Below are 24,315 nucleotides of genomic sequence, written 5' to 3'. Positions count from 1 at the left end.
ACCAAACATTTTCAGAGTAATAAATCACTCCCATGCACAAATCTAGGGCAGCACAAAATAAGCAGTTGTGGGGGGGCAACCACTGGCAGCAAATTACAAAACCAACAAGTCACCAGAGAATTTAGGGTACTACTCATGCTACCACATGAAAAACAAATGGATTTATACTGCAGCGTCTGTCCATTGTATAGACTCACAGAAGGTGGGCTGGCTTTCACATTTATGCTCATTTGCTTTTACAATCCTTGCCCACTGTGCGGCTTGGAAATTGGTCTATACAAGCCAAATGGCCTAAAAGGGCAGCAATGCACAAAAAGTGTTGCAGAGACCAAGTCCCCAAGCACGAAAAAATAAAAAAAAGACAGGGCATCTAGCAAAAACAAAGCAAAACATGTTTCAGGGCTGTTAGGGAGTTTTACACAAGTTACGGTCTTTGACAGAACTTAGAAAAGCCCAACTTGGATGTACAAGGTTCCAACTCTTAGGTTTGGCCTGAACCAAGCAAAGGTTTTGTAGAATGCCTGACCAGCCCTTCTTAGTCTAGAAGAGGACGACGGCTGTAGGAAGGTACAAAGAACTCTCAGCATACACCTATTCAAGAAAACACGTATACCTTAAAAGCTATATAAAATGGTTAATTATACACAATAAGGCACACTGAAATATTATCAAGCTATGTGCAAAACAATTGCAAGATTCCTACAGGAATAGATCACAGGTGTAGCAACTTTCAGAATAACGTATACAGTAACATCTCTTCCAACTCATAACTTTGAATTACTTTGTTCTAACCAGTCCAACCCTCGCTTGAGAGCCTCACAATGAGGGGCACTGGGCCACCAGAGGCAAGGCAGGATAGTTCAAGGCTCCAAAGTGCACAGTCCAGCAGGATCCCCTCTGGGTTTGCAGGTAGGTGAAGTTAGGTTAAGTCTAGGGAGCCTAGGGGTTTCCTTTTGGAGTTGCCTCAAGGACATGTGCCCTAAGGCAGGAAAGTGTAGAATGGGTTGTCCACCCTAATGTTTCTGTATGGGAGCTCTTGAGGGGTGCAAGATACAGCTATCTGCAGCCCAGAGGAATACAGGGATCAGCAAGCAAAGCTCCAGGTACGTTTTACAGGTAGCAGGACAGTACCTTTAAATTAAGTTACTGCTGCAGGACAGTTCCAGCGGTGAGGCAACAGCAGACACAATCACAGGTTTCTCTGTCTTGTGGACAGAAGAAGGGTACTTTGGTGGATCTGGCGACAGCTCTCGTGCACACGGATGCCCAGCAAAGTATTTTCTCAGTTTTTGGCTTGTTGTTGCCTTTTTCAGGTATAGTTGAAGGACAGATGTTGCAGCGGTAGACTTATTTTATCAGTCCTGGTCTCATGCAAGAGGACTTTGGGGAGCTGGGTCGAGTCTGCGTAGGTCAAAAAGGATGGCCACAAAGTTCCAGGTGGATTTGTTCATCGTGCGACTATGCACCACTGTCACAAAACCTGAAACCTGACTGAAGGAGGTCTGGCAACCAACTTCTGCTGCAGCCCGGTCTTGCTTGAGATCTTCATTAGCCCTGCAAAGGTGCTATGACTCTTGGAATGGAGGAACCATCCATTCCAGACGTCTGCTCGGTTCCCTTCAAAAGACAGCCTTCGGAAGGGCCCTGGAAACGTCCTGGGCTGACCAGCTTAGTTTTTGGACTTCTGTGCTAGCGACGTCACTGCACTGAGTTTCAGTCTGAAACTTGGTGGAGCCTCAGCTGCCATTGCAAGGCTCCCTCCTCCGAAATGTCGGCGTCCAGACACAAAAAGTACCCAAGATAGACTAGAAAGTCCAACCGCAGCTACTGAGCGCTGTTGTATCGCTGTGCGTGGCATGCATCGTCCGAAACCTACTTACCTGACCAGAGTCCAGTCCCGAGAGGGGTGCTGCATCAAGTGTTTTTGCATTCTTCGACAGAGAGTCCTTGCACCAGCAAAAGACACCAACCAGAGTGAAGCTCGAACCTGCAACCCCTGGAAATAAGCGGGAAAAGCAATGTAGGACACCCTTACTTTGTTCTGCCAAGTCTGGGGAAGATTCGGAGTAAGGGGGGGTAAGGTACAGAGCTTTTAACCTACCCCTATAATAAGTCAATGGGCTTATAATACAACTATTTGCAATACTTTTGGCTATGTATGTATTTAGCTTAATAGTGTTGTGTGAGTCTACCTGCTTGTAGTAATCATCCTATAGTGTGTTTTGGCCATAATTAAATAACTGTATTGTTATACATCCTAAGTGTAATTTGGGATGCCCATTGTGTAACCTTTACAAGCTCACCACCTCTGAAGAACATAGCCTAGACCGCCTGTCACTTCTACCTAAACTGGTTTGGCTACAGCTTCCCAGAGTTGTCCCTGTCACAATATAGGTTGGCCTTCTATACATCTGTCCACCAGGCCACAGTATAGAAAATCAGTCTGAAAAGTGGTCCAATAGGAGCTCCACCTCTCACTCTGCCCCAAGCGCTTCCCTACACCTTACAGTTCTCCCCAATTCACTTCCAGTTATCCATTTCTCCCTTATTTTTTTAATCTGTTTCTTCTTAGCTCTCCTGTGACTCTAGCACTCTTCCTAACTAGACATCTCTCCTGCGAGATTTAAATTGTCATTACAATTACAGTCTGTTGGGTGCAGAACCAACTTGTGTACTTTGTCTAGAAGTTTATTTTACTGCTGGTCATCCTGGAAAATGTGTTTATAACCATCAACACTTTCTCATTCAGAGAATATTGGGTTTTACTCCCCCCAGGAGGGTGTCCTAGATGTTCACCCACTCTCCGATACCATCTTTCAGAGAGTGGAGAGAGGTATGGAAGACTCCCCACCCTCTTCAGACGCAGTCCACAATACAGTTGAGTCCTTTGTGTAAAATCTAATAGTGATCTTAACAGAAAGCAACGCCTAAAAATCTCAAAATGGACCAGCAGATCCAACAGTTACTTGCTGGAGAAGTCCCTCCGGGAGCCCTTCTGGTGGCAAGTTTGACAGCAATCCTCGTAAATGAAGGAAGTTTTGGATTCTTGTGTAGTCCAATTCTCCTTCAAACTAGCGTATTTTCCTCACTGATAGGGTTAAAGTGGGTGATATGATTTCCAACCTAGAGGCGCTGCTTTGGCCACACCGTTGGTTACAACCAATAATCCCATATTAGATTCCTATCCTAGCTTTTCCAACAGCGCAAGGGAAATGTTCGGAAGACAGGAGATACTATATGGACGCAAGAACATTTGTCAGAACAATGGATATCCTGGCGTACATCACACAATTTAAGAAGATGTCGCACAATACAGTCTGGTCTGATGATGCCCTCAAACTTGTTTTGTCAAGGTCTCAAAGAAGACTTAAAAGGACAAGGTTTCCAGATTACCTTGCCCAGGGAATATGGCTGAAATGAGAGCAGTAGTGATGCAACTAGACTATCGCCTACTAGAAAGACGAGCAGAAAAACGAAAGGGCATAATCTGAAGAATCTGGGAAACACCCAGATCGATCTCCACAACTGAGACAGAAACAATGCAAATGGGGGCAGCTAGGAGTCCATTAACCACAGAGGAAAGAGCTAGACTATGTCGCCAAGGACTATATGTATTAAGACCATATGTTCAAAGAATGCCCCAATGCTCCACCTCGACGCTCAGGAAACGCTATTTCCCCGAGTTGTAGAGGGAACTGCGATCCAGGAAGGCGATTTGTGTTCCCACAATCCTTCATTGATGGTAGTGATGTGAGTCACTCTTCGTCTTCCTAACCCTGCTGTAGAGAATATACCAACTTTGATAGATTGTGGAGCTGCCAGTCTGTTTCTTGATGATGAATGGGCCTTGATACATTCAGTTCCACGCCGTCAGAGAAAGAACATAGTTCCAGTAGAAGGGGTGGATGGTAATCCTCTCGTTAGGCCACATTAAGGAACAAACAAGACCCCTGTTAATGACGATAACTACTCACCAGGAAGAGATTAGATTTGACCTCATTAAAGCAGGCTATTATCCCATTATTCTCAGACGTCTATGGTTATGCCTGATTGGAAAGTCAGATCTTGCCATTTTTGCTAAAAAAAAGTCAAATCTTGCTGCCCATTGTGAAATTCTCTGTATTTGGCTTGTATACTGACGCTTCTCTGTAACTTGCCAGCCCAGTGACCTCACCACTTTCTTGTCCCACACCTACCTGCCTTAGCCCCCACAGTTTCTCCCTCCTCTCCTCACTTCCACCGCCATGGTGCTTTCTGTTTCTCCTATCTTTTCCAACTGTTTCTCCATTGACTATCCTTCCCTTCTCACCAAGTCTGGTAGGAAGAAATTCTAAGAGGAAATCTTGGCCTGTAACCCCGGTCTTCCTATCACCGACACCTACTCCAATACTTCCTCCAGACAGACCCTCGCCGGCATCCTCTGTAGTTCCTTCGCCAGATCTATGGACTCCTCATATGATATCTGTGCTGTGTCCCATTTCTTAATCTCCCATTAATAGTGGCACTCACTGGGAAGTTCTCATGGCTTCCTTCGACTCCTCTAAAGTCATCATTAATGTCTACCTAAATGACACTGTCATGGTCCAAGGCCCACAGGCCAATCTCCTCCTCTTTGACAGGCGCTTCCCTCGCCTCATCAATTTCCTCTCATCTCCTGCTGTCCCCTCCTCTTCCCCCCCTCCCCCTTGGTTACCCTGCCCTCTCTCCTTCTCCTCTGCCCCTCCTAGGGCTCTTTCTCCTCCACAGAATGTACCTCTGATCTGTACCCCTCCCCGGAAGGTATTTAAGGCTTCTTCATATCGCCACTCTCAACTCTCGCTCTGCTGTCAAACACTCCTCTGACATCTGCCACCTCCTTGAAGAACTAGACCTTGATGTCCTTGGTCTTACTGAGACATGGTTCACGGCCAGCTCTGTCACAAGCTTTGACACTCTCCTCCCTGATGGCTACAAGATCCTTTCCACACCCAGATCCTCCCGGTCCGGTGGGAGGGGAGGGGTGTGGGAATTTGGCGGTAGCCCCGATATTTCCTGAGTGGTTTCCTGCCTCCATCATTCCCACTCAGACCTACCCCTCGTGTGTCTCTCTCTCTCTCTCTCTCTCTGGGTGGACGACTCTTCTTCCTCTACCTTCCTTCCTCCTTCCCCCTCCTCTGTACTCTTCTGACACCTCTGCGACTCTCTCCCAGTCTAACCTCCCCTCTCGCCCGACTCACTCTGCAGTGCACACACTATGTCTTGATCTCTTCTGACCGCTTCTCAGAACACTATCCTCACCAGGAGCAATCACTCTCTCATCTCATCTCATCCTCTCCCTCACTCCTATACACCCCCCCCCTCTCCCAGGCCAAGCCTACCCCCAACACTGCCACCTGCCTTATCGAACATCCAGCTCATGAAGTGTGTGTGAGTTGAGGCTTTTGCTGCCACTTTCTCCCCCCCGCCCCGAACCCACCTCCACCTCCACCTCCACCTCCACCTGTATCTCATCCTGACACAGCCCTGTCTCTGCTCTACAATTTCTGATGCTCTTACTTCTGTCATGAGGATCCGTCTGAAGTCCAAAGCCAGGTGCAATTCCTGGTATGACTCCAACCTGCTACACTTGAACGTAAGTGTAGGGCGGCTGAGAGGAAATGGAGGGCTTCTTGTTCATCCTCTGACAAACTGGCCCGTCGCCTGCTACAAAGGCAATACCGTCTCTCTGTCCTCACCAAGAAGAGAGTCCACATTCAAGCTCGTGCCTCTCCGGCAACTAACAACTCGGCCGAACTCTTTAAAATCTGCAAGGAGCTGGCCAACCCGGCTGCAGTCTCTAGCCCTCCTGTTGCCTCCCAGGCTCTTTGCAATGCCCTTGCCTCTCACTTTATCCAAAAAACACAGGGCATCCTATCCAGCCTCTCCACCCCCACCCCTCCTCTCTCCATCTGTGCTTGCTGACCTTCCTTTAGCCACCACCCCCCCACCATCCTTCTCGTCCTTTCCTCTTTTCTCCCCCGACAAGGTTGCTAAACAAGTCCGATCTATGAAAGCCTCATCAAAACAGGTTCATCCCGGTTCCTCTAAAACCATTAAGGACCACATTGACACCCTCGCTCCAGCCCTTGCTGATTTTTGCAGCCACTCCTTTGCCTCAGGATCCTTCCCCTCCCCTCTGAAGCACTCCCTTGTGAATACTCTTCTCAAGAAACCCACAGCGGATCCTTCTTGTCCAGCTAACTATCACCCAATTTCCATTACTCCCTTTCTGGGCAAACACCTGGAAAAGTTGGCCAATTATGTTGGCTGTCTCCATGACCACCACTATGGCTGCCAGAAGCACGGAAACTGCTCTCCTGAACATCTGTGAAGATCTTCTACTCTCCAACTTTGACTAACATTCCCTCTGTCCTCATCCTCCTCGAGCTCACTTCGACATGGTCAACCATATCATCCTGCTCAACCGCCTCCGTGATAACCTGGGTATCGCGGCTCTGGCCTGGCTGCCCTCTTTCCTCTCTGATCGACTCTCCCAGGTCCAACTTGGGTCCTTCCTATCATCCATCTTCCTCTTTACCCGGGGTGTTCCCCAGGGGTCTAACCTCTCGCCCTGGCTTTTCCACCAATACCTGGCAACCCTCGCCCACTGTATTGCAATTTTCTGCTCAGATTTCCAGTGCTACGCTGACGACACTCGGCTCATTTTCAGGCTGCCCTCGGCCACCTCCTCTCCCTCTCTCATCTCGGATTGCCTAAATGCCATTCAATATTGGTGTGCCGCCAATGATCTTTGAATGCTAGCAAGACGGAGATCCTCCTCATCGGCACACCTTCACCATCTTTTCCCCTCACTCTCTGGCCGGCCTCCCTTGGCCCTCCTACCCTTAACTGCAAGGCTAAGAACCTCAGGGTCATCTTTGACTCCACACTTTCCTTCTCCACCCACATCTCTGATGTCTCTTAAAAGTCAAACTTCCTACTGCACCTCCTCAGAGGTACTCTGCCTTTCCTCTCCTTCCCTCAGAAGCTCATGGTGTCCCAAGCTCTGGTTCTCTCTAAGTTGGACTATTTTAAAAGCCTCTTTCTAAATCTATCTGCCTCTACTCTCTGCCCTCCGCAACTAATCCAGAACAGGACTGCAAGACTTGTCCTTGGCCTCAAGCCCTGGGATCGTATCTCTCCAGCTCTGAAATCCCTCCATTGGCTCCCAGTGGATGCAAGGATTAAATTCAAAACCCTCTGCATTATCCACAAGGCTTTCTGGGGCCTGGGTCCAAAATACCTTCAGCTATCCCTCTGCAAATACCTACCCTCTCGAGCTCTTCGCTCCTCTACCTCCCTCAGGGTCAGTCGTTTTTCAAAGAAACAAGCTGGGGGTAGATCTCTCTTCGGCTGGGGCCTCCCTCTGGAACAGCCTCCCTGTCACTCTGAAACTTGAGGAGAACCATCTCCGGTTCCGGAAGCACCTCAGGACCTTGCTCTTTTCTTCTGCATTCGCTCGCCCTCTCCCCTGCTGATCTGTTCTCTCTAGGCACCGTGCAGACTGACCACCCTCTGTCCTCGGGGCCCAGGTACCTGCTCACCCTGCCACCCTCCCGCACTGCCTCCGGCCCACCCCTTGCACCAGGGACTGTATCTGTACCCATACAGCCCCACCCTTTTCTTCCTGCACTTATCAGACCTACCCTGTCTGCTGCCTTAAACCTAGCACTTGCAAATTGCTGGCTGTACTACCACTGTTTGTTTCTTTTATTTATTTATTATTATTTATCTGTTTCTCCTTTGCTTCGCACTTTCCACTTCTCCCCCTTCCCATGCACTTGCACGTTCTCAATGTCACTGGGCCTAGTAAGATCGTTGTTTTGTTCTCTCCTGTTCCCCTCCCTTGTCTTGCTCTGAAACACTTGTGTACGAGCGCGATAGAACTAAATAAAAATCCTTTTATAAAACGTACGGCAGGTTCTCTCGTTTTAGGATCAGAGCATTGTATACAACACTGTTTAACTCAAGGTTCAGTTGGCCTTCATACCCCTTGCACTTCCCATTCTCAAGTCTATCGACCAGTACCGGTGGATTTATTAGTGACTCTACCCTTTCATTATTCTGCATTTCAAGATGTATTCTGAGTCCCTCAGAGAATACCTAAAGAAAACCCTACAGAATGGGTTGATCATAGAATCTCGACCCCCGGCAGGGGCGACACTATTTTTCATACCCAAAAAGAACACCACCAAGTTAAGACCGTGCATAGATTATCGGGGTCTCAATAAGATCACCACTACTGATAAATATCACATGCCCTTGATCCCTGATATCTTGGAAGCCATTCGAGGGTCTACCATTTCTACCAAATTGCATATTGGACTTGGGAGGCGCCTACCACCTCATCTGCATCAGACAGGGAGCAGAGTGGAAAACTGCCTTTATTACGCCCTTCGGACACCATGAATATTGCCTAATGCCCTTCCGTCTCTCCAATGACCCAGCTATTTTTCAGAGGTTCATGGACCATTTCTTTGCAGACTTGTTACTACATTCGGTCATCACATACATAGATGATATTTTGGTATTCTCTAAAACCCTTGCCAACCATATCGACCATGTCACAGAGGCTATTGGACGCTTACAAAAGAATCAATTGGCGAAATTAGAAAAATGTTCCTTTCATCAATCACAAATCTCATATTTGGGAATACATCCTTTAGCTCATGGAACTCAAATGGACCCAGAGAAAGTCAAAAGGTGTCAAGGAGTGGCCATTTCCCCATACCATAAGAGAATTACAATGTTTTTGGGGATTTTCTCATTTTTAATCGCAACATCCCCCAGTTTTCTGATGAGGTACAACAAGCCTTTCTTTCCCTCAAACACGCCTTCACTACGGCCCCAGTATTAAAACTTCCTGATCAGAGCAAGCCATTCATAGTCGAGTGATGCATCTAATAATGCCATAGGAGCAGTTCAGAAACAGGGAAGGATGATCCGGAATACCAGATTGCTTACATGTCCAAGACCTTGACATCTTCAGAAATAAACTTTACGGTTCTGGAGAAATAACTATTGGCAATAAAAAGATTCTTGCAGGAATGGCGTCATCTATTATTAGGCCCCCTCGATCCAGTGCAAGAAAGAACAGACCACCATAACTTGAGCGTTCTCCAGCAAACAGACACCAAACAGCCGCAAGGCACGATGGGCCCATTTCTTTTCCTCATACAGGGTGACTTTTACCTTTGTATCCGGAACAAACAATATCATGGTGGATGATTTATCTCGAAACCCCATAGAGAAAGGTCCAGTCTTCCAGACTGAAAAGATGTTTGCTGAAGCAGTCTTCATTTTCTTGATGACCGATTTCCTCTCGCTTATTCACAAGGAAACGCAAACCTGCCTATCCGCCTTACAGGAACAGGTAAACAAAAATAATTTGACTTGGAAAACTGGCTGTACTTTAAAGCTGAACACTTATTCATTCCTACCAAAGCTTTGAAGAAAGAAACACTAAGAATGGCTCACAATACTTTCATCGCAGGTCACCATGCGATTTGAGCCACTATAGAATTCCTCTGCCGCCCTTTTTTGGTGGCCCGACCTGCTGAGGGATGTCGGAGATTATGTGGAATCTTGTACTATTGGTCTACAAACTAAAACTCCCCGATTATCTGTTTGGACTATTAGTAAAAAGTAAAACCAGATCTCCCTACCAGACCATGGCAACAAATATCCACAGATGTTATTGTTGAACTCCCCCACTTCCCCTCCACTTCTAATGGCCACACAACCATAATGTTAACTGTGGAGTCTCTGTGCCCCAAGTGCCCTATGCAGCTCAGATGGCAAGACATTTCTTGAAATCTGTATTTTCCATGCATGGACTTCCCGGCACTATAATCCACAATATAGCTCCTGGTATTAGACTCTAGTATGCAAAACCCTGAGTATTCAACAAGCCCTTAGTTCAGGATACCATCCACAGACCAATGGGCAGACAGAGATTCGATCAAAACCTGTTTTATTTCTGTTCTACAAGAGAACTGTATCAACTTGCTCCCCCTTACGGAATGCGCCTACAATAACTCATCACGCTGCCATTAACAGTAGCCCATTCTTCAGCACTTTCGGGTATCATCCCTCTAGCATACCATCCTCAACACCATCTTCCTCCACCTGTCCAGCCATTGAAGTTTTGATAGAAGATATACAAGGACACAAAAAGGCACTCACGGCCCTCCCTGCCTCGAGATTACAACAAAAGAAAAATACAGATCACAAAAAGGACTCCCACACTTCAGACAGGAGACAAAGTTTGGTTATTCACACAATTACTTCCCAGACATCTGGTACCATCCAAACTCTCCCCACGACATTTTGGACCATTCACCATATTCCATTGGTCCAGTAACCTACTGGTTACAACTCCCCAAATCCTGGTCTCGCATATATCCTGTGTTACACATTTCTCAATTAAAACTGCCAAAGACCCCCCACCTCCTGTGGATACTACCACTTGTCCAGAATTTGAAGTAGCAGAATGTTATTCCTGTTATTATCGTATCTACCTCCAGTATCTTATAGACTGGAAGGGGTATACCCCTTTGGATCGTACTTGGGAACCGGCCTCATTTGTTCATGCTCTAACATGTGCGAGACGATTTCATAGATCATGACGTGAAAGCCTGGTCCTCTCCATGCACAAACTGTCACAAATCGTGTCCCTTCATGGTCCAATATGTCGTAAATGGAAATATAGGGGAATCAGATCCCTTAACTATTCCTCCAACATGCTGGGCAAACGCTCCACATAAATGAACTCACTGAACAGTATAGTTTTCAAAATGGCCCACACGCAAAAGGTGCCGACTCATGGTCTCAGCCGAGTTTATATAACGGATCAGGACACTCGGCCTCATGGTTTGCTTCTTCCTGGATTCAGTGCCATCATAAGTATACTTGCTACAATAACTTACTTCCTTCCTCTTCCTTATTCCCCATCTTCCTTGACTCCTCTCTCTTGCCTATGCCATCTTTCCTTCGAGCACCACTTCAGTTTGATCTTTGCGCAGCATATTCCCCACTTATTCCGTGCCCATTCCATGTTCTCTCTCTATGGCCGACGCCGTGAGGAAATCCTTATCTGGCACTCTGTACTATAGCTTCTGCTATTTGACCTGCTCTTATTTTCCTACTAACTGGTTTAATAGGAGCTCTACCTCTCGCTCAGCCCAAAGCGCTTCCCTACGCCTTACAGTTCTCCCCGATTAATTTCTAGTTATTCATTTTTCCCTTATTTATGTTATCCGTTTCTCCTTAGCTATTTGGTGACGCTGGCCCTCTGCCTAACTAGATATATCTCTCCTGCAATTTTTAAATTGTCATTACAGTTACAGTCTGTTGGGTGAAGAACTAATCCATCATGTACTTTGTCTAGAAGTTTATTCAACTGCTTGTTATCCTATAGGACACGTGCATATCCATCAACACTTTCTCATTCTGAGAATTTTGGGTTTTGTTCCCCAGGAAAGTTTTCCAGACCTTCGCCCACTCTCTGATACCATCTTTCAGAGGGTGGAGAGAGGTGTGGAGGACTCCACACTCTTCAGACGCAGTCCACACCACAATACAGGTGAGTGCATTGTGATTTCTGTAAAATCTAATAGTGATAACCGCAAAGTGGCACAGAATCCCGGGTATTGGTGAATTGCAGACCATGGAGTTGACAGCTCTCCAAAGGATGCCGCAAAATGCAGTTAGTTTTGGGGCTGGTTAAAGCCACCAGTCCAAGGGAGGAAGTAGTAGTGTTTGGATCGTCCCTGTCACCCAGAAATGGAGGTACACAAGACGGTTGGACGGGCAAAGGATACTTAAATTAGCAGCATACAGCTGCCATGGATAAGTAGTGAAGGTTGGGAGGTCCGGCATGGACGCTAGATGAAGAGATGCTCTGGCCCTCGGATCAGGCACCCCTTGCCCCACCTGTGGTGGAAAGGGGGGGGTTGTATCTGAGGTGACCGGAGTGTGAACAAGTCTTAGTGTGGGGCTTTGTTTAGGAGGGAAGGAGTCGTTGGATGAATCTTTTTGTGGGGTGGTAGGTATCCCCCCCCCCCATATATGGTGGCAACACCAATAGCTTGTTGGAAAAGGCGAAATCAGGCAGCAACCGCCAAAAAGTTCTACTCTGTGGCTATGCTCCAATTCAAAAAAGAGCACATGCACTATCCCTGTATACCAAAAAAGCTACTGTGATATGATTTTGAATGCTCTGGAACATTCTGCTATGCAACATTGCAACTAGAGGTTACTTATGCCCTCCTTGCAATGTTCCATTATGTTTCCCCAATACAGGATTCTGTGTAGCCTGTTTACGCTGTGTATGCTGTCCTACCCGCAAGGACAGCCAGTGATTTAATCATCACACGAAGAGATCCCATGTCCTGAAGAAGATAGTCCACAACCTCTTTTAACCATCGAAACCGGTCGTCCTGACGTGGCCCCTCCACAATACTTTACGATATCCCCAAGACAAGGAGGGGATACCAAGACATTAAATACCACAACCCAGTGCAAAATGGGTTTCTAGCACTGCAAATGCGGAAAAATTGACACTTTAGACATTTTGTTTGTTTATTATTATTTTTTTTTACCTAGACAATCACCCGCATGCAAAGGATTTTGAGACATTTGGGTGAATAAAGCAGCCACTTGGAAATCCCAATCCCCTCACACCCTTCATGCTAGTTATAAGGTGCTTGAGTCATCACTACGAGATATAATTTCCCTCTCTAAGCAACTTAGAACATTTTGGCGGTTGCCGCCTGATTTCGCCTTTTCCAACAGGCTATTGGTGTTACCACTATATATGTTGGGTGGATACCTACCACCCCACAAAATGAGATTCATCCAACGACTCCTTCCCTCCTAAACAAAGCCCCACACTAAGACTTGTTCACACTCAGGTCACCTCAGATACAACCCCCCCCTCCTTTCCACCACAGGTAGGGCAAGGGGTGCCTGATCCGAGGGCCAGAGCATCTCTTCATCTAGCGTCCATGCCGGACCTCCCAACCTTCACTACTTATCCATGGCAGCTGTATGCTGCTAATTTAAGTATCCTTTCCCCGTCTAACCGTCTTTTGTGTACCACTATACCCCTACGGTTTGGGATGATAATTGTTACTTCGGCTCAAGCAAGCCATAATTTACCCTGTTGTTATTACCCAGAAATGGAGGTCAGGACAGCAGTGGTTACTCAACGGACTCTGGCGGTCCCTAGAAGTGGCTGGCGTCGTCTTCAGATTCTTCTGTTCCAGGGGTCGACTGAGCTTCTGCTTCAAGACCTCATGATTTATGCAGGAACACTGGCTGAGCCCACAAATCATATCACATGCACCATTCAAACTTGGGGATGGCTGTGGACAGACAGAAAAGGTTTCTTGCAGGCAGCCTGCAGGACAAAGACTGGGGGATTCTTTTGACCCTCCCCACTTCCTGTCCTGCTAGTCACTCAAAGACCCCTCGCAGGATTCCCAGCGGATGCCCGGGGAACACAAAGGAAGTAACAGAACCTCCCCCACCCAGGGCTTAGACTTTTTTTTTTTTTTAAATATAAATAATAAAAACACATACAGCCACTATTTTCGGTCAATGGTGCCCCCGATGTCCTCTAGCTCAGCCGCGATGACAGCCGGAGATGAAAATTCACAAAAGGTTGTGTAAAAGGTACACTGCCACTAGCCTGAAAAAAGGGACGTGTCACAGTGAGGCCAGAAGTAAAGTCCACTGGCTCCCCGTTAAGGAGAGAATTACTTTCAAAACTCTCGCCCTGGCGCACAAGTGCCTGCATGGTCGCGCTCCACCTTACCTAGCTCAAAGAATCAGCCTGCACACTCCTATTAGGCCCACCAGAGTGGCCTATACCAACAGAATCCTTGTACCTTCCACCCACAGAGTGAAAGCGGGTGGTTCAAGCTTCCCCAACATGGCAGCCACGCTGTGGAACTCCCTTCCCCCGTCCATCAGGGGAATTTACTCCCATGCAACTTTCAGGAAGGCCATCAAAACTAGACTTATCTAAAAAAACCTTTGCTATGCATTCTGTAACATGATTTTGACAATGTAACTCATGAAAATGTCGTTGTTAACCGTAACTATTCTCTGTTTTCAAGTCTCTGCTGGGGCCGCATTCTTGTAACCCTGAATCAAGCCTCCCTAAGCGATCTCATAGCGCCTTAATGCCCGAGGGCTATAGTGCGCTTTACAAATGCAAAATAAATAAACAGTTACCAAAAAGTTAAGAGTAGAAGTGAGAAAAAGGAGATGTTTCCCCCTCAGCATTCCACATCAAGTGGGGTGTGCTAATCTCACAAAATAACATGCAGGATAAAACGCATCTCCCTGCCCTGGTAATAGTTTGTTAACCCAAGGAAAATACAGAAACCTTCAGTTGGAGATCAAGGAGCTTCCAGTAACACTGCACAGAAAGTGATGTGTGCTACCTCAGTAAAAGGTAGATCCAGGCCTCCAGATAAGGTGCGTACTAGGCTTTTTTACGCATGAAAATCTTGCAAATACGACAGCTTTATTATTTTCCTGCGTACATTTACACACAGGTTTAGAGCACAGGGCATTGCAAAGGTCAGGTTGACAGAAACCAGAAGGCTTTGTTTGATTTTTATCTACATGGATGTAATTGCAAGCCACATCTGAAACAGAATGTATTTCTCTGAAGCCGGCTAGGTTTTTGTGATTTCAACATTTAAATATATACAGGAGAGATCAAATGGCCAGACCTTAGAGAAATAATAAAAGGTGTATTCTGTCACAATGCAGAAAGCTGCCGTACGGTAAGGATTTCCATACAGTTTGTGCATGCGTCGCTGGATGTCACATACATTTTACTCTTGCAAAGGAGAAAAGTCATTTTTACTCTCTTAAAATCACATTTACTCTCAAAGTTTAAAAACAGGGAGTAAAATACTCCCACCTCAAAATCTTATCTGGAGCACTGGGTAGATCCCAGAAAAGAGGGACATCAAAACAGAAGTAAAAAGGGCTACCAAGAACAGAGCAAAAGAATGAGTGAGTGCAGCGAAAAAGGGTCCCACTCCTCAGGAGAATCAGTCAGAAATCCAAGAGTCCAGCAAAAAGTGCTGAGGAACTCACAGTTGGAGAACTTCACTAACAAAGGGAAATGTACTCTAAATGGGACCCACAAAGTGTGTACAGACAATCCCTTGATGTGCATTCTGTCCTAACAATCTGTATCTGACACAATAGAACAATGTTGGGCCAGTTACTAAATGTACACAGGAGCTCACACAGCCAGGTGGGTAAGAAGACTGGCTCAGAGAAAAGGAGGCGCTGTGGGAGACCTGAATTCTGAGGTTCGCCGGAGAACAAGGGAGATTTAGGTCCTTGATCAGGTCTCCTTAAAAAGTAGACTAGTTGGGGGGGGGGGGGGGGGGACGAGCAAAGATGCTCAGGAAATTCTGCCAGAGAATGTTTTGTTTTTATTTATTTGCGGTGCTTATATAGCACTTTTATCTGAAGAAAATCATTTACAATAGGGGCTGAGGCTCAAAGACCAAGAATAATAAAGGAAAGATGAGTAGATGGGAGCTGAGCTGTTTTTTAAAGGGGGAGAGAGAGGGTCAAGAGTGAATTTCAAAAGGGGAGAGGGTTCCACATTTTTGGGGAAAGACGTAGAAATGGGCAAATGCGAGAGGCGGCGCAAGGCGGACAGGGAACAGAAAGGAGAAACTGAGAAGACGGCCGGAGATTCCAAGTGGGCTGATAAAGGGAAATCAAGGAACAGAGGTAAGAAGGGGCAAGAGCATGAATAGATTTGAAGACAAGACAAAGAAAATTTAATTTCTAACAATGGTGAAACAGAACCATTTAAGGTGGGTAAGGTGAAATGTGAACAGAGGGATGAAGACCAAACAGAGTCCTAACTGCAGAGTGCAGGATAGAGCGGAGAGGAAAAAAGACAGTTGGGTAGGCCAACATAAAGTGAAGAGCAGTGATAGAGACGAGAGAGAACCAGAGACTGGAGCAAAGTTTTGGTTGAAGAGAAGGTGAGCAGATAGCAAATTCTTCCGATGTTGAACAGATGGAAGTGGCAGGAGCGGGATACAGACGAGATGTGTGTTTGAAAGGAGAAAGGGGGAGGGTCAAAGATGACTCCCAGATTCTGCGCTTCAGAGGACAAACGGGAGGTGCAGTGCAGGAAAGTAGGAGAGGGGGGGGGAGAAACTGCGAGGAAGCAGGGATTAACAAGATTTCCATTTTCTTCGAGTTGAGAACCAGAAAGCAGGAACACATCCAGAAAGACAAAAGGAAAGATGATCATGAAGAGTCTGAAAGGGAGGGAAATGAAAGAAGAATCTGGGTATCATCAGCATAGAGGTCTCAGAATCTATGGATTGACTCTTAGTAACTATGCAAGCTTCTCCCTCAGACTCCACATCTGGTGTTTCAGAGGAGCTTCTGTCCCCTCCGAGGTGCTGTCTACTACTTTCCCTTCTTCTGTAAGAGGTAAGGACGGGCTCCCCCAGAGGCCACTTTGCCTATTTGCCTAATGTGCAAATAGCCCGGAAGTGGGGGCTACGGGGAGCCAACCCCGGTCCAAAGAAAAGCCAACAGGCAGAAAGGCCCTGGTGTCCTTTGCGGGGGCAGGCAGGTTCAGTTGGGTGACTGGGTAGCCAATGAGATTGTTGGTCCAAATGTCCAATGAAGGATGGGTGGAGTAGATAAACTCCCGGAGGCAGACTACCTGTGTGCTCAGGCTCGGAAATGAGATAAGGAATACAGAGCCCATAATACTGCAGGAGGTAAGTATAATGAAGTGCAGGAAAATAGGCCAAAAGAAGGAGAGCGCACTGTCCTGAGGCTAATAGCTGTAACCAGGTAAGCGGAATAAGGGAGAGTCCACAAAGACCGGGAGAATCCACAGGAGACTCACAGCCGGGACGATAACTGCGGCCGAACGGCCAGAAGGAGCGAAAGGAGGCTGGAAAGCAAGCGTGGAGCGTGCAAGGTAAATGTGGATAGAAAGAGCAAAGAGGAGCCATTAGAGAAACGGAACCAAGTATGTCAAGGTTGCCAACGAAAGCGGGAACTAGCATCTCACCTTATAGTTGGGCAGGGTTGCAACGCACTGAAGCGTTCCCCTGAATCCTGGATATACATGGATATACATGTTGATTAACAACTAGACCGCTAACACACAATAGTTACGTGTCGGAACTGCAATGGTGTCCTCAGCGATCCCATAGCTTCCCGGGCCGATTCATGACAAGAGGTGTGCCTGGAACCTGAAACTCGTAATCAAAGCAGGAAGCGATGAAGATAAAAAGGGAGAATAGACCAGGCAAAGGACAGACCCTTGTGATACACCATGCAAGAGAGGGAAGGAACATGAACCTTTCCAAAGGGCAAAAGGATCAGTTACAGAAATAAGAAGTGAACCAGTTAAAGACTGTGCCAGAGAGACCAAGAGACGAGTGGGAGGGCAGAGTTGGGTGATCAAGTGTCAAAGGCTGCACTGAGATCAAGAAGAATCAGCAGAGGGGAAAATTTGAGATCACGCGCGTGAAATAGGATCAGATACACACAGGAGTGCAGTTTCTGAAGAAAATCCAGCTTGTTGAGAAGGAAGTAAGTTATTTAAGTTGAGATAAGAAAGAAAGAAATGGGATGGATCTCTCAATATCCCATTTAGTGCCCTCAACTACCTGGTGTCATGATCAGGAGGAGGACTAGGCCCAGCAAGGCTTCTTCCAGATGGCACATGGGGGGCAGGTTCACTCTCCATATGTGGATTCACCCCAAAAGTCATGCTGGCTTCTGCAGAGATGCATCTGCCACATGACAGAAACAGGATCATATACGAGTATATGTATATCGCATTCACATGCTCACTGTAGCAATTCATGGCTGTACCATGTCACTATGATATACAAGGATAGCATGTAGACTCATCACCAGTCACAGTCTGCAGTGCAAGGTCACTGGCAGTTGTGGTTAACCAGAAGTAGGACTCTGACTATGACATCATATTCATAGTCTTACAATTGGTCTGACTTCTTGGCCAGCATCAAAGAAAATAAACAAAAATAATAAACTCGAAGTGCTAAGGTCCCTTTTCTAAACCTCAAATGTTCAAGGAAAAGATATTCCGGTCAGGATTAATCAAAACAAAGTCCTAGCCCAAATCTTATACTAGGCTACTACGCTCATAATTTACCCTTCCAATAAACCCTTAAAAAAACTAAACTAAACCAACAGCACCTCCATGTCAGACAAGGAACAAATGTAACATCACGGTGGAGGCAATCCTGCCACTTGTGATCCCTACACTAAATCGCATCAAAGGACATCACCAACCCAGACAAACTAGTAGAGATAGACAACTCCTCTATGACCAAAGCCCTGGATATCATTGCTCCTTCAAATTGCGCAAAAGCAAACCAAGAGCGCATTTGAACACTTGGTTCACCCCTGAATTAAAAAATCTGCGGGTGGAAAAAAAAGATAGAAACTATCTGGAAGCTCAGCCCCTCTGCGGAGAACAAAACAAATCTAAAGACTATATCTGCTAAATACAAGGAAGAAATACTGAGCACTAAACGGGAATCTTACAATAATAGAATTAATCAGGTCAGCTCTAGCACCAAAGAGCTATTTGTGATCCTTAAAGAGATGGAAACGCTTATTACCCCAGTGGATACATGCACTAAGGACCAACTCTGATGCACGAACATTCAGAACGTCCTCTCCAACAAAATAGCCACTATGCAATTCCAAATCTCTGGAAAAAAACCCCATTCAAAACAAAGACATCATCCACGACGACACTAAACCGGACACCAAATCACCCCAGGAATTCCCCAAAACTTCCACACTGGAGGTTCAAAAAATCATTGGCTGCCTCAAACCCACACGATGCCAAGGCGACAGCTGTCAGGCACAAATAATTAAAGATGCGGAAAGAGATCTAGCAGTGTTCATATCCAAACTAATCAACGACTCATTTACATCAGGTACAGTACCTAGCAACCTAAAGGATTCCTGGGTTATACCCCTACTTAAAAAACAAACTCTGGACCCAACCATTCCTACAAATAATAGGCCAATTACAATAGTCCCTTTCTTACTAAAGATCCTGGACAGAGTAGCCCATCTACAAATCCAAGAATATCTTGAGACTAACCACCTCCTAGGGACTCGCCAATCGGAATTTGGACATCAACATGGGACCGAAACCACGCCAAGACCTAAAAGCTCAGATTGACGAACTAAAGGACAATGAGAGAATGGCCCTACTACTATTATTAGACCTATCAGCAGTGTTTTATTTGGTTGACCATAAGGTACTATGCAACCACCTCACATCTGCAGCCCATTTTTCCCATAATGACATTACCTGGATTCAATCCTTTCTAAAAAATAGGACTACGGTAGTCTTCTCCCCCTCAGCAGCAACCAACCCTATTCCCATCACATGTGGATTCCCCCCAAGGCTCCTGTGTATCATCCACTATGTACAAAATCTTTACTAACCCCTTGTTCGAGAAAATGGATCGTCTGGGTGTCACCTATACCAACTACGCAGATGACACCCCGATCCTCCTTCAGTTGTCGGGCAATTACGAGGATGATGTAGCATTAGTGAACAAAATGTATCTCACCATTCAGGCATGGATGGCCACACACTTCCTCTGCCTGAATGATGACAAAACTGAACACTGATTGTAGGCTCTGCAGCCAACATAAAAAAACTGACCTCAGACTACAACTCCTTCAACATCGATGGAAACAAGATCTCAGTGGCCAAAGAGGTAAAAACACCCGGTTTCTATCTCAACGCCACCTTAAATCAACAAACAGGTGAACACCACGGCATATACCAGGAAACCTATTAGGGCATGCAAAGCCCTACTCTCCAAGGAAAGCTGTATTACACCTGCCAGAGCTCTAATACTTTCAAAGCTGAACTACTGCAATGGACTATATTTGGGAGCCAGCAAATATGTGCTCAATAAACTACAAACTCTGCAAAACACTGCACTCCGATCAGCCCTGACCATCTCAAGGAGAGCTCACATACCTGAAACAAGTAGACAATATAACTGTCTGTCAATAAAGGACAAGATCCAACCCAAAATGATGTCCCTCACGTATAAAAGCACTAAATCAAGCGCCCCCCCTGCATCTCACAGAAAAATGCAAATTAAATCCATCTACTCAAACCACCAGGTCATCTAATACACTCGGCCTAATAGTCCCAAGATAAAAATTACAAAAATCTGGCGAGAATTCGCTCCCTCCATCCTTAAGAAAAATCCAACTCATTTGCCAACTTTAGAAGCAACTCCATTAAATGGCTAACCAAGTAGTAGTAACTTAATACCTCCCTCTACCACTCCACCACCACTAAACCACTAATCTGAACTAACCTATGACTGCAAAACATGAATAACATAGTACCCTCCCTATTGCTTATTCTGTAATGATGTAACTATGTAATTATTAGTTTTCCTCTGTAAATTCTCTCTGCTTTTATCACCTGTACTTATCTGTAACCCAGTAAACTTGAATACGCACAGATATCCCCGGGTTAAGGTGCGCTATAGAAATAAATAAAACAAACAAAAATGTATGTCCCTAGCCCAAATCCTATACTAGGCTACCACTCTTACCTAAAATTTCACTTACTGCCGTTTCGCCTCTGTTTGTGGACACCAGCTTTTTGCTTTGTTTCAGCCTCCCGTCCTGACTTTTTGCAAGTCGCTCATGGTTCTGGGCAAAATGACTTGTCCTTCTGACAGTCAGAATTGGGAAACATTCTTTCCCTTAGTCTTATGACTTTGCACACTGAAATACAGTTGCCAAAAGTGGCAACAGTATTTCAGTGTGCAAAGTACATTACAGTACCTCGCACTTGGGTCCTTGCGTTTTTGGACGCTATACACCCCTTAAGGTTTTTTTGGTAACTCAACAATGTGCCTAGGAGTAGACTGGTGGCAGCAGACAGTTTTTCATGGATTTTTAATTAATTTTTACTGAGCCATTACCATGCTTACTGCGCTTGGCTCATGACTGTGGCTAGTGTCCGTCAAGGCCATGCCACAAGGTCTCGTCTTCTCCTTTGGCCATTTTGTCAGTTGGCCTTCCCTTTGTGACCCGGGGAGTCTTGTTTGGGCATGCACACCCGCGAAAGTCGGCACTTTTTGCGGGCTAATGCACGTCAGGTGTGTGGGTACACAGGAAGTGGGCTGGGACTGTCTGGTCCCAATCCACACTACTGGTGCCAGGATGTCTGGTGTGCATGAGAGCATGAGAGCCACAGCGGTCCCCGATTGGACCACTGCTGGCATGCACGAGTGGGGCAGATCTCATTGGCCAGATGGGTGCAAGCACTTGGACTTTAGGATATGAGGGGGATCCGGGTGCAGATCCAGAAATCACCCTTAGGTCTGAATCATGGAGCCAAGTATTCAGAGAAACGAAGCAGAGCCAGTGACTATCCGGAACCAAGAAGGTTTGGCACCCTGAGCCTGCTGTTGTCCCGTTAGAGCCCTGCTTTGTGCTCGATCTCCTAAGACCTGCAAAGATGATTCAACCCTTTTGAGTGGTGGGACCAATCACTGAATGTCTCCTTGGTGCCCTGCAAACAAGACAGTGTCCCTAGGCCCTCCAGTGGACTGACCAGCTTGTCCCTTGGCACCCGTGCTGGATTGTTGCGTGTGGCTATATCGGGTTTCAGTTCGAACTTTGGGAGAACCCTCGTTCGCACTGCAAGGCACCTTCTTGCCAAATCTACTGCTTTGGGCCGCGAGAGAGAACCGTCCATCAGTCTGCAAAGACTTGGGTGCTCCTGCGTCACTGTGCGGCAGTGGCGGTCACCGCTGGCGACTTTCCCGCCTTTTTTCCAAGTGTCCCGAGACCAGCTGAATCGGTGCTTTCTGTGTCCTTTATTTGTGACGCGAGATCCAGCTCCTGATGTAAATTGGACCCACACCCGCAGCTCCTGACACATTGAAGGGCAACCAAGGAGGGTATTTCGTAGTCCAGGCGACCACCTGCAAAGTTTGAGCCCAGATTGAGCTAAGGGCGGGGAATAATCATACCCATTACCGGAGGCCGCTAGTGCATAAATACCGTTTTTACACAGAAAGGAACCTTTGTCGTCCTGGTCTTAACCGGGGTAGCTCTTTCTCCCTATAGTCCTAAAGTTGGGGACAGCTTTGTTCTCCATAGCAGAGCCGCCTCCGACTCAACCAAATTCCTCACACTCCAGTATCCTCTTCGAACTTTTTGTTCCCATTGAAGTGTGTCCCTTGTGAGCTTTACGCACTGACAAGCGCTTTTATGCACGAAAATAACCGAGTACAAGGCACCAATCTTCGTAGGGCTGGACTTAAGTTAAGGATATCCTCTCTCTTGAGTTGGCCATTTGTGATGAGGTTTGTACGCTTTCCCTCCTCACAGGTTTTGGCAGGAATCGGCACTCTACTGCATTGACTGAAAAGTGATTGTACATACATTAAAATTGTATATTTTTGATATACCGTCTAAGGGTAATTCTTGTGTCCTACTGTGTATGCTCAACCAGGACCTCAGATCACCCCCACTACTCCTGACACTTAGCCATGACTGCTCTCCAAGCTACCTTGAATTGTCCTGGCTAACTTTGCAGAAGTGTTCCCTGTTTCTCTAAACTAGGTCGGCCTCCCGAACTTTTTTTCACCAGAGCAGGGTTCAGAAAGCCAGTCTAACATACGCTCACATCAAGTCCCAGCCCAAATCCTATACTAGCCTACTACTCTCACACTAGTCCCTAGCCCGAATCCTATACTAGCCTACTACTCTCACATGAGTCCATAGCCCAAATCCTATACTAGCCTACTACTCTCATAGGTCCCTAGCCCAAATCCTATACTAGCCTACTACATTTACAGAAAAAGCGAACAAACAAGTCCAAAGGGTTTAACAACTAAACTATGCTCAACTGCTGCTTCTGTTACAGGTTTTCTTCACTGGATATAAAGTTCTTCGGGTGCCACTGTAATGGCTAAATGTTACAAATGTAGTTCCAAGTAAAATCTTGCTTGGGGTACTTCAGTCTCTCTTTCTCCCGATACCTCAGGGTGCCATTTTAACTTGTTTACCGGAACGCCTGAGGGTTTCTGTTCCCCTCCAGGGCTTCACACACTCTTTTGCTCCACTCTGGGCATTTCTCTAGTTTCTCTTTTTCATCCCTGTTCCAGGGTGTCTTAACTCCCTGTCCTTTTTTTGGCTGTACTCTTTGGGCATAGTCACCCTCACTCCTTTGGGCTCTAGTTACCCACTCTTGGGGTATCCTCACTCTCACGCCCTTTCTTGGTGTATCTTCCTTTGCACCCCCTCTTGGGTTAGCTTCACCCAGAGTAAGGGAGTGAGTCTCTTGCACGACTCCGCACTGGGCTCACCGCTTCTCGCCTCTTGCCCTACTGTAGTCGTTAGGCTGCCCACAGTCCCTTCTTCACTGGGGAACTTTAGGTTACAAAGGCAAGCAACAGGCTGTCTGTCTTCCAGCTCCTCTGGCCTTGTATCCCCCGTTGGGCTCAGATGGGCTCTCTCAGGTGTCCATCTGGAGCACAGCAAGGTAGCTAACAAGCACAAAGCAGCTTCCTTCCCATGCTTCAGGCATCTTCTCCACTGCTTCCCCTTAACCAGCGAGGGAACCAGTACCCAGCTGAGACACTTGACACTGAACTGGCTCTCCTTTTATTCAGTCCTTTCTCCACTAGTCGACTACTGATTAGCTCAACTGTCCAGCTTCACCATTGGCGGAAGTAGTGCTTACATCAGACTCCCCGAGCAATCATACTCTAATGGTCAGTTCGAATAACAGGCGCTCCAATTAATGAGCTCCGATTAACTCTCCTATATAAGAGGTATGTTCCAGTTTTTCTGTTTAGCTCCTCTTGGGTAGATAGCTGGCATGGCTCTGTGTTCCTCTTGCTTTTTGAAAGAAGGTTTTATTTTATTTCATGCCTTTGTGGGGTTGTAGATGAGATTATTAATTTAGATTCAGTTTACCCACGGTCCTTAATGGGGAAATTAAAACAGGTGGTCCAGTTCTACCACTGCGCTATTTCAGCTATGCTGCCATTTGTTGTGAGGGATGCTGAAGCCTTTCCTTTGCAGCTGATGAGTGATTTTCCTCTCCCCATGCTGGTGTCTCAATGTATGTTGCCGGCTTCACCAGTCACTCCTCTCGCAGACAAAGTGATTCAGCAATATGTTATTTGTGCGAGTCGAGGAAAAACCTCGATTCACCACACAGAGCAA

The 24,315-nt window shown here is 46.4% G+C and overlaps 1 protein-coding gene across 1 annotated transcript in view; it reads right to left on the bottom strand.

Moving 5' to 3' along the window:
• Positions 1-24,315, bottom strand: part of PSMA3 (proteasome 20S subunit alpha 3) — a 261,063-nt gene that overhangs the window by 182,946 nt on the left and 53,802 nt on the right. The gene's annotated exons all lie outside the window — the stretch shown is intronic.

Source organism: Ambystoma mexicanum, chromosome 14, assembly GCF_040938575.1.
Source record: "Ambystoma mexicanum isolate Mex_15411 chromosome 14, UKY_AmexF1_1, whole genome shotgun sequence".
NCBI lineage: Eukaryota > Metazoa > Chordata > Amphibia > Caudata > Ambystomatidae > Ambystoma > Ambystoma mexicanum.
Note: the sequence above shows the minus strand (reverse complement) of the source record. Positions and strands in the feature narration are given on the sequence as shown.